The sequence below is a fragment of the Harmonia axyridis genome, chromosome X (assembly GCF_914767665.1).
Source record: "Harmonia axyridis chromosome X, icHarAxyr1.1, whole genome shotgun sequence".
Lineage (NCBI taxonomy): Eukaryota > Metazoa > Arthropoda > Insecta > Coleoptera > Coccinellidae > Harmonia > Harmonia axyridis.
The window spans coordinates 29,735,114-29,742,613 of NC_059508.1; the positions used below are offsets into that span (position 1 = coordinate 29,735,114).

Here is a 7,500-nt window from a genome sequence, read left to right on the forward strand (position 1 = left end):
TTTTCGAAAAAAAAAAAAAAATTCGAGAACACCTCGGTCATGGCAAGTTATTTCCCACAATCCATTCCCCAATCAACGTACATCCCAGAAAAACTCATCTCTCTAACTATCCTAGTTCAAAAGTTGTATCGGAACATTTTCACGTCGAAAATATATCTCTAAGTCCAGACCGATGCACCACGTAATCTCGGGGCAGACCGATGCACCACGTAAATGACGATCGGGACCGGGGCGATCGGTCGTATCTGACACCGCCGGCTCGGTTCTAACATCGTCAATGAGTCGGGTTGTAAAAAAGGACGTGAACATTTTTCCTTATAAAAATCAAACCCGACCATGGATTTTGATTCTGATTGTTGATTATCGCTACTAGAACATATAAGGAGGCAACCAAATCAAATTTGAGAAAATTCCACGATCAGAAAATTTTTTTCGAAAAAAAAAAAAAATCGTAATCACCTCGGTCATGGCGAGTTATTTTCCGTATTTCATTCCACAATCAACGTACAACATAGAAGAAATCATCTCTCTAACTATCCTGGTTCAAAAGTTGTATCGGAACATTTCACGTCGTAATATCTCGCCAAGTCCAGACCCTCGGCGATAGGTAGTATCTGACACCGTCCGCGGACTGACATCGACTTGGACTCGGGCTGATGATGGGGAGGCGTTTAAGGACGTGAACATTTTTCCTTATAAAAATTAAAGTCGACAATGAATATTGATTCTGATTACTGATTTACGCTTTAAAAACACATTAGAAGGCAACCAAATCGAATTTGAGGAAATTCCACGATCAGAAAATTTTTTTCGAAAAAAAAAAAAATCCGAAAAATATTTTTCGATTCCGATTACTGATTTACTCTTTTAGAACACATTAGGAGGCAACCAAATCAAATTTGAGAAAATTCCACAATCAGAAAATTTTTTTCGAAAAAAAAAAAAATTCGAGGACACCTCGGTCATGGCAAGTTATTTCCCACAATCCATTCCCCGATCCACGTACATCCCAGAAAAAATCATCTCTCTAACTATCCTGGTTCAAAAGTTGTATCGGAACATTTTCACGTCGAAAATATATCTCTAAGTCCAAACCGATGCACCACGTAAACTAGGGCAGACCGATGCACCACGTAATATCGGGCAGACCGATGCAGAACGTAAACTCGATCATACCGATGCTTCACGTAATCTCGATCTTACCGATGCACCACGTAAACAAGGGCAGACCGATGCAGAACGTAAAGTAGATCTTACCGATGCACCACGTAATCTCGATCTTACCGATGCACCACGTAATCTCCATCTTACCGATGCACCACGTGAACTGGATCTTACCGATGCAGAACGTGAATTGGATCTTACCGATGCAGAACGTGAATTGGATCTTACCGATGCACCACGTAAACTCGATCATACCGATGCACCACGTAATCTCGGGCAGACCGATGCACAACGTAAATGACGATCGGGACCGGGGCGATCGGTCGTATCTGACACCGCCGGCTCGGTTCTAACATCGTCAATGAGTCGGGGTTGTAAAAAAGGACGTGAACATTTTTCCTTATAAAAATCAAACCCGACCATGGATTTTGATTCTGATTGTTGATTATCGCTACTAGAACATATAAGGAGGCAACCAAATCAAATTTGAGAAAATTCCACGATCAGAAAATTTTTTTCGAAAAAAAAAAAAAATCGTAATCACCTCGGTCATGGCGAGTTATTTTCCGTATTTCATTCCACAATCAACGTACAACATAGAAGAAATCATCTCTCTAACTATCCTGGTTCAAAAGTTGTATCGGAACATTTCACGTCGTAATATCTCGCCAAGTCCAGACCTCGGCGATAGGTAGTATCTGACACCGTCCGCTCGGGACTGACATCGACTTGGACTCGGGCTGATGATGGGGAGGCGTTTAAGGACGTGAACATTTTTCCTTATAAAAATTAAAGTCGACAATGAATATTGATTCTGATTACTGATTTACGCTTTAAAAACACATTAGAAGGCAACCAAATCGAATTTGAGGAAATTCCACGATCAGAAAATTTTTTTCGAAAAAAAAAAAAATCCGAAAAATATTTTTCGATTCCGATTACTGATTTACTCTTTTAGAACACATTAGGAGGCAACCAAATCAAATTTGAGAAAATTCCACAATCAGAAAATTTTTTTCGAAAAAAAAAAAAATTCGAGGACACCTCGGTCATGGCAAGTTATTTCCCACAATCCATTCCCCGATCCACGTACATCCCAGAAAAAATCATCTCTCTAACTATCCTGGTTCAAAAGTTGTATCGGAACATTTTCACGTCGAAAATATATCTCTAAGTCCAAACCGATGCACCACGTAAACTAGGGCAGACCGATGCACCACGTAATATCGGGCAGACCGATGCAGAACGTAAACTCGATCATACCGATGCTTCACGTAATCTCGATCTTACCGATGCACCACGTAAACAAGGGCAGACCGATGCAGAACGTAAAGTAGATCTTACCGATGCACCACGTAATCTCGATCTTACCGATGCACCACGTAATCTCCATCTTACCGATGCACCACGTGAACTGGATCTTACCGATGCAGAACGTGAATTGGATCTTACCGATGCAGAACGTGAATTGGATCTTACCGATGCACCACGTAAACTCGATCATACCGATGCACCACGTAATCTCGGGCAGACCGATGCACAACGTAAATGACGATCGGGACCGGGGCGATCGGTCGTATCTGACACCGCCGGCTCGGTTCTAACATCGTCAATGAGTCGGGGTTGTAAAAAAGGACGTGAACATTTTTCCTTATAAAAATCAAACCCGACCATGGATTTTGATTCTGATTGTTGATTATCGCTACTAGAACATATAAGGAGGCAACCAAATCAAATTTGAGAAAATTCCACGATCAGAAAATTTTTTTCGAAAAAAAAAAAAAATCGTAATCACCTCGGTCATGGCGAGTTATTTTCCGTATTTCATTCCACAATCAACGTACAACATAGAAGAAATCATCTCTCTAACTATCCTGGTTCAAAAGTTGTATCGGAACATTTCACGTCGTAATATCTCGCCAAGTCCAGACCTCGGCGATAGGTAGTATCTGACACCGTCCGCTCGGGACTGACATCGACTTGGACTCGGGCTGATGATGGGGAGGCGTTTAAGGACGTGAACATTTTTCCTTATAAAAATTAAAGTCGACAATGAATATTGATTCTGATTACTGATTTACGCTTTAAAAACACATTAGAAGGCAACCAAATCGAATTTGAGGAAATTCCACGATCAGAAAATTTTTTTCGAAAAAAAAAAAATCCGAAAAATATTTTTCGATTCCGATTACTGATTTACTCTTTTAGAACACATTAGGAGGCAACCAAATCAAATTTGAGAAAATTCCACAATCAGAAAATTTTTTTCGAAAAAAAAAAAAATTCGAGGACACCTCGGTCATGGCAAGTTATTTCCCACAATCCATTCCCCGATCCACGTACATCCCAGAAAAAATCATCTCTCTAACTATCCTGGTTCAAAAGTTGTATCGGAACATTTTCACGTCGAAAATATATCTCTAAGTCCAAACCGATGCACCACGTAAACTAGGGCAGACCGATGCACCACGTAATATCGGGCAGACCGATGCAGAACGTAAACTCGATCATACCGATGCTTCACGTAATCTCGATCTTACCGATGCACCACGTAAACAAGGGCAGACCGATGCAGAACGTAAAGTAGATCTTACCGATGCACCACGTAATCTCGATCTTACCGATGCACCACGTAATCTCCATCTTACCGATGCACCACGTGAACTGGATCTTACCGATGCACCACGTAATCTCAATCTTACCGATGCACCACGTGAACTGGATCTTACCGATGCAGAACGTGAATTGGATCTTACCGATGCACCACGTAAACTCGATCTTACCGATGCACCACGTAATCTCGATCTTACCGATGCACCACGTGAACTGGATCTTACCGATGCAGAACGTGAATTGGATCTTACCGATGCACCACGTAAACTCGATCTTACCGATGCACCACGTAATCTCAATCTTACCGATGCACCACGTGAACTGGATCTTACCGATGCAGAACGTGAATTGGATCTTACCGATGCACCACGTAAACTCGATCTTACCGATGCACCACGTAATCTCAATCTTACCGATGCACCACGTGAACTGGATCTTACCGATGCAGAACGTGAATTGGATCTTACCGATGCACCACGTAAACTCGATCTTACCGATGCACCACGTAATCTCGATCTTACCGATGCACCACGTGAACTGGATCTTACCGATGCAGAACGTGAATTGGATCTTACCGATGCACCACGTAAACTCGATCTTACCGATGCACCACGTAATCTCAATCTTACCGATGCACCACGTAATCTCGATCTTACCGATGCAGAACGTAAACTCGATCATACCGATGCACCACGTTATCTCGGCAGACCGATGCAGAACGTAAAAAAAAAGCTTACAGCACGCGGTGTTCCCAAGCGGTCACCCATCCAAGTACTAACCGCGCCCGACGCTGCTTGGCTTCAGTGTTCTGACGAGAACTGGCAATTTCAGCGTGGTATGGCCGTAAACAACAAATATAGCGATATTTTCTATGATATCTCACTTTTTGGGAGCGGAAAGGACGTGAACGTTTTTCCTTATAAAAAATGAAATAACTTTTGGATATTAATTCTGATTGTTGATTTAAGTTTTAAGAACACATTAGGACATATCTCAATGAAATTTGAGGGATTTCCGAAATCGAAAAATATTTTTCGAAAAAAAAAAAAAATCCCAGAAGACCTCGGTCATCTCAAGTTTATTTCCATATTCTATTACACAATCAACGTACATCACAAAAGGAACCATCTCTCTAACTATCACAGTTAAATTTTTGTATCGGAACATTTCACGTCGGAATATCTCGCTAAGTCCAGACCGGGGAGATCGGTCGCATTTGACACCGTCCGCTCCGGTCTAACATCGTCTTGGAGTCGGGGGTAACGATGGAGAGGCGTTTAAGGACGTGAACATTTTTCCTTATAAAAATTAAAGTCGACAATGAATATTGATTCTGATTACTGATTTACTCTTTTAGTACACATTAGAAGGCAACGCAATCAGATTTGAGGAAATTTCAAGATCAGAAAATTTTTTTCGAAAAAAAAAAAAATTCAAGAACACCTGGGTCATGGCAAGTTATTTCCCACAATCCATTCCACAATCAACGTACAACATAGAAGAAATCATCTCTCTAACTATCCTGGTTCAAAAGTTGTATCGGAACATTTCACGTCGAAATACCTCGCCAAGTCCAGACCGGGGCGATAGGTAGTATCTGACACCGTCCGCTCGGGACTGACATCGACTTGGACTCGGGCTAATGATGGGGAGGCGTTTAAGGACGTGAACATTTTTCCTTATAAAAATTAAAGTCGACAATGAATATTGATTCTGATTACTGATTTACGCTTTAAAAACACATTAGAAGGCAACCAAATCAAATTTGAGGAAATTCCAAAATCAGAAAATTTTTTTTCAAAAAAAAAAAAATCCGAAAAATATTTTTCGATTCTGATTACTGATTTACTCTTTTAGAACACATTAGAAGGCAACGAAATCAAATTTGAGTGAAATCCAAAATCAGAAAATATTTTTCGAAAAAAAAAAAAAATTCGAGAACACCTCGGTCATGGCAAGTTATTTTCCACAATCCATTCCCCAATCAACGTACATCCCAGAAAAAATCATCTCTCTAACTATCCTGGTTCAAAAGTTGTATCGGAACATTTTCACGTCGAAAATATATCTCAGAGTCCAGACCGATGCAGAACGTAAACTCGATCATACCGATGCTTCACGTAATCTCGATCTTACCGATGCACAACGTAAACTAGATCACACCGATGCAGAACGTAAACTCGATCATACCGATGCACCACGTAAACTCAGGCAGACCGATGCAGAACGTGAACTCGATCTTACCGATGCACCACGTAATCTCGATCTTACCGATGCACCACGTAAACTCGGGCAGACCGATGCAGAACGTGAACTCGATCTTACCGATGCACCACGTAAACTAGGGCTGACCGATGCATCACGTAAACGACGATCGAGAGGCGCGAAAGGACGTGAACGTTTTTCATTATAAAAATTGAAATAAATGATAAATAATGATTCTGATTGTTGATTATCATTTTTAATAAGCATTAGGAGGCAACCAAATGAAATTTGAGGAAATTCCGATAATAGAAAATTTTTTCGAAAAAAAAAAAAAATTCATGAAATCCTCGGTCATCGCAAAATATTTACCATATTCTGTTCGATAATCAACGTATATTTAAGAAGGAATCATATCTGTATCTATCTTGGTTCAAATTTTGTATCGGAACATTTTGACCAAAGTCCGAGCTTCGGCCGAAACAGACACCGCTGACCTGGCCTATCGATCGACCGAGAGTCGGGGATAGAGCGTAAGTGTTGTCTGGAGGGGAACCCTGTGCTCTCCTGACATATATAGGGAAGGTGGTCGCGTTGGGCGATGCAGAACGTTTGGATCGGGAATTATATTTTTGGTTCAGCTATTGGAATATGGTTTATTGTTGGTATATATTGGCGAAATAACGTTCTTACTGACTGGGGATATTCATAAAAATGAGTCCGGAGATTTTCAGATCGAAGTCCGAGTGATCCGACTTGGAAGGCGTGTTGGGTGGGTCGAGATGGCTTAGATAGATCAGACGAGGCGGGCTAAGTGTTGACGTCATGCATCGGTCCATTTTCAGATTGAGTCCGAGTAATCCGACTTTGAAAGAGTGTTGGGTGCGTCGAGACTGTTTAGATAGATCGGACGAGGCGGACTAGGTGTTAACGACATGCATCGGTATATTTTCTGATCGGAGTCCGAAGAAATCGGCCCTAGTAGGCGCAGCGGACGGTCGAGACGGCCTCGGTGGGTCGGATCGATCGGGAAAAGTTTGCTAAATCGTGTCTGGAGGGGAACCTTGGGTTCTCCTGACATATATAGGGGATAAGGTTTGGGTGAACGATTCTTCACGTAAAAGTTGAGTAATTTATTTTTCGATAAGCTTTTGGATATTGATGAGAAGTATATGTATATCTTCGATTAAAAGAATTCTTACCGTCTCCATGTATATTATATTAGATATATAAGAAATAGTTAACGTGATGCATCGGCCGATTTCCGGATCGGAGTTCGAGAGATGCGACTTTCGATGCGCGATGGGTGGTTCGAGACGGCCTAGATCGATCGGACGAGGCGGACTAGGTGTTAACGACATGCATCGGCGGATTTTCTGATCGGAGTCCGAAGAAATCAGCTCTAGTAGGCGCGGCGAACGGTCGAAACGGCCTCGATCGATCGGACGAGGCGGACTAGGTGTTAACGACATGCATCGGCGGATTTTCTGATCGGAGTCCGAAGAAATCAGCTCTAGTAGG

The 7,500-nt window shown here is 41.7% G+C and overlaps 1 non-coding gene across 1 annotated transcript; it reads right to left on the bottom strand.

The window, feature by feature from the left end:
* Positions 1–4,507: 4,507 nt before the first annotated feature.
* Positions 4,508–4,626, bottom strand: LOC123688041. The gene has a single exon (XR_006749740.1). It is a non-coding gene; the product is annotated as a 5S ribosomal RNA (ribosomal RNA).
* Between the last annotated feature and the right edge of the window lie 2,874 nt (positions 4,627–7,500).